At 41.9% G+C, this 4,099-nt stretch overlaps 1 long non-coding RNA gene across 1 annotated transcript; it reads right to left on the bottom strand.

Moving 5' to 3' along the window:
* Positions 1–615: 615 nt before the first annotated feature.
* LOC105001270 lies at positions 616–1,866 on the bottom strand. The gene is made up of 2 exons (XR_826845.1): positions 1,827–1,866; positions 616–1,148 (listed from the first exon to the last, which is right to left on the bottom strand). It is a non-coding gene; the product is annotated as an uncharacterized LOC105001270 (long non-coding RNA).
* Between the last annotated feature and the right edge of the window lie 2,233 nt (positions 1,867–4,099).

The following is a 4,099-nucleotide window of genomic DNA, read 5'->3' as shown; positions in this document are numbered from 1 at the left end:
GTACAGTGTACCCCAGACACTCAAGGCTCACTCTTCTCTTCACTCAAGTCTTTGCCCTAAAAGTCACTTTGGAAAATCTTTTCTACACAGTGTCTCTAAAATACCCCCAGGCATCACTATTATTTCCCTTGTATCTGCACCTGTGTGTGTGTGTGTGTGTGTGTGTGTGCGTGTGTGCAAACTCCTTTCAAGAGTTTAGATGGAAAAAGGTTTTTAGTCACCATCCTCATGTCCCTAGCACATAAGAGACTGCCTGGCATGTGTTAATAATTGGGAAACATTTGTGAATAAATTATTTTCTATGAGTACACTGAGTTGAATAGAGTCTGCCTACTGGTTTTACAAATAAAGAAACTGAGACTGAGAGAATTCAATTCTTCTCAGGGTCTTCAAGGTAGACAAAGATAGAAAGAAGTCTGAACCCAAAGAAGGAATTCTTTGATGGGTCCAGTCCAAACATACATACTTCAGGCAAAGCTGAACTTAATGAGGGAAAAGTCTAAATCTGATAATCCAATGGGAATGAAATGGAACACTCAGAAGAATACTTGTAGTTGACAGAAGAGATGAAAAACACTATATGCAAAAAAACAAAAAACGAAAGATAGAAATACATAATGGACTATGAATATGCTTTATTGGAGAAGCAAAGAATAGACATGCTAATTGCTCATGGGGTAGAGATCACAGTGCGGATACAGACACACAGATGGCAAAGAGAGATCAAGCGATGATCCTGCTGCTCTTCCAGCAACGTGGTGTCAGCTTCAGGAAGCAAGCCTTTTCTCTGCCAGCTGTCAGTCCAGGAGGGAGATTAAGGAAAATGCAATCCATCACCATGGCCAAAGGGAGGACAATGGGAGAGCCTGGATCTTGTTTCTTGGTCCAGATGAAATCTGGTGCTATTACTTCCACTTGGGTGGACACTTCTGCTCGCATGGTGGGCATGGTGGCCCAGGAGGGCATTTCTTCTGGCTCAGTGGATGTGGGCATGGATGAGGTGGGCAAGGCTCATGGCACTTGGGTGGGCACACTATTGGAGGTGGATGGCAGGGCTCCTTGCACTGATGGTGATGCTGATGCTGATGCTGATGCGGATGCGGATGGGGATGCGGATGGTGAGACATGCTTCCTGGGTCTCAAGGAATCTGAAATACAGACAACTTTCTTCATAGCAGAGAGTCCGATCGGTAGAACATTTAGCTGTGCCAACAACCCTTCCGTCACTAAGGACACTTCTTGATTCCTAATACAGTCTTATGGTTTTTTATAGCTTCGTCACCATTCTTTTTTTAGTATCTTTTGCCCTCATCTTCAGTCTTTTCTGATTAGTGTCTCCTTCTATCATTTTCTAAAACAAAATTACCTACACAGGTGTTGTACGAATACAAACATATTCTGAATAATAAGCTGGATAATAAACTTGTAGCCAATCCCCAAACAAATTTCTAGTTATTTGTCTCATGATGTCTTGGTTGCTAGAGAAGCTGACCTGACTGTGGGCTTCTGGGGAGAAATGCAAAGGCCCAAACTAGGCACTCAGTGGGATTGGATGCTGAGAAGGGTGCCTTTGGAACTAATGTGTGCTGTGCTGTAGCACAGTATCTCATCCCCCTTACTCTCTCTCAGGTTAAGACTGTGCACCTGACTCCATTTTCTCCTCACATTTAAGATTGCATTCATGTCCACATACCAAAAATTTACCATAAATTCTCATTATTTTCTTTTCCCATACAGAGCACTAATTGCTTCAATTAAAGCCACTTCTACCCCTGGATTAATCCCAACACCCAAGTTCCATAAAGATCTCTAAGAGTTGTGCTCACCAGAGGCTCCAAAGATCCCTATGACCATCACGACAATGACAGCACTGTGATGGAGACTCCTTTTATAAGGACCAGGCAGCTCCACCCAGGGGAACATCCCAGGATTGGCATGATGTACTTATTGGCCACCCCAAATTCCACACACTTGCAATCTCAAAAATAAATTGCCACACTAATGCTGATATCACAAATCTCCCTTGTCCATGGACTTCTTTATCCTTCACTAAGGAAGTGCAGAGTGATTCACTGGAGACCTGGTCACATACTCCCTGTGCCATTGTTATGCACCGGTTAGGAAATATGAGGAATTCTTTGACAATAGTGTTGCTCCTCCATTGTCACAGTTGGTGATTCTTCCTCTCCCCAGCCCCCAAGAATCTGCTATGTAAAACTTCCTCCCTATTCCGTTTCACCTGTCAGCACCCAGCTTTGTTTCCCTTGATGGTCTAGACTGGGATTTACTAACCTCATATATCTTACCCACTACCCACAGTTTTTTTTAACTCACCTTCCTTTCACCATGCCCCACTGGTCTCTAGCCTTTTCTTGACAATTAAATGACTTGGGGCCACAAAGTTGAATCTTGTTTTCCTAATTTTCTAGTTTCTGGTGTTGGCAGGCTCATGCCAGGTGTGTTTTCACACGGCTACATTCATGGACCTGACAGGAAAACTTGATCCTTCAGTTTTCCAGGCCATAAGGTCACAAGTTGAGATGCTTTACTGAAGCTCTACTTCTGCAGATGTATACACTGATCTGGTCTCTGCAGCCACATGACCATGAGCAACTTGTAGTCTACTAGAAACCCAAATTCCTCTCTTCTCATTATCTTCAAAATTGACTCAATGTCTGGGCTGTATCCATTAAGAAGCTTTTCCACTAGTACTCCCCAAATATCCTTTGCCACTTTACCCTACAACAGTTAATTCAATTGATTCTATCCTGCCTTTTTTTTTTTTTTTGAAATGACATTTAGTGTGTTTTCAGACATTCTTAGTATAGTCAAGGAATGAAGCTCCACGAGTCATTGACCCCATCATTCAATCCATGGATATTTTTCTCTAAACAAATAAACTAAGGGTGACATAGAACCCATCAGGAATTTATTAGTATAATTTGTTGAAATGCAGCAATGCTTCAGCTAATACTAAGCACTAAGCCTTCCATGGGGGACCTTGAGTGCACTGGGTATGCAGACATCTATAGGCACTGGTACTTTGTGACATTAAATGTTTCCCAACTGCTCTGAAGATCAGCTTACTAACACTGCTAAAAATTAGAGACAAGAGCTATACTTGCCTCAAAATTTTGCTATGGAAACAATAAAATGTCTAATATAAGGCATGTGACATAGTCTGTTACCAAGTCCAACCTTGTTCTGCTTGCTGCAGTGAATCTGAGATGAGGTGTCTAGACTAGGAAAAGGAAAAAAAGAAATGAAAAATTTCATTTTTCACCCAGGAATCAAACCCGAGTCTCCTGCATTGAAGGCAGATTCTTTTTTTTTTTTTTTTTTTAAGATAGCATATTTATTTATTTATTTTTGTGGCTAAATTCTTTTTTAAATTTAAAGTTATTTATTTTAATTAGAGGCTAATTACTTTACAATATTGTATTGGTTTTGCCATACATCCCCATGAATCTGCCACGGGTGTACATATGTTCCCAATCCTGAACACCCTTCCCACCTCCCTCCCCATACCATCCCTCTGGGTCATCCCAGTGCACCAGCCCCAAGCTTCCTGTATCCTGCATCGAACCTGGACTGGCGATTCATTTCTTGAAGGCAGATTCTTTACTGACTGAGCTATGAGGGAAGCCCATCTAGACTAGAAAGGGACTTTGTTCAGGAACCCACTGGCTGAGATAATGACAAGCTAGTGTCACCAAATAATCATCTTGCTGGGGCCTGGTTGCCAGGTTCTTTTATGGGTCAGGAATGGGGTGGAGGTAAGGAAACAAAGTAAAAGACTACTCAATCCTTGCAAATTTCCCCTAGTATGGAAAGCCATGAAATTAAAAGATGCTTACTCCTCGGAAGGAAAGTTATGATCAACCTAGATAGCATATTGAAAAACAGAGACATTACTTTGCCAACAAAGGTCCGTCTAGTCAAGTCTGTGGTTTTTCCAGTGGTCATGTATGCTTGTGAGAGTTCGACTGTGAAGAAGGCTGAGTGCCGAAGAATTGATTCTTTTGAACTGTGGTGTTGGAGAAGACTCTTGAGAGTCCTTGGACTGCAAGGAGATCCAACCAATCCATTCTAAAGGAGA

Source organism: Bison bison, unplaced genomic scaffold (genome assembly GCF_000754665.1).
Source record: "Bison bison bison isolate TAMUID 2011002044 unplaced genomic scaffold, Bison_UMD1.0 scf7180017864381, whole genome shotgun sequence".
In the NCBI taxonomy this organism is placed as follows: domain Eukaryota; kingdom Metazoa; phylum Chordata; class Mammalia; order Artiodactyla; family Bovidae; genus Bison; species Bison bison.
This window is presented reverse-complemented; position numbering and strand designations above follow the sequence as displayed.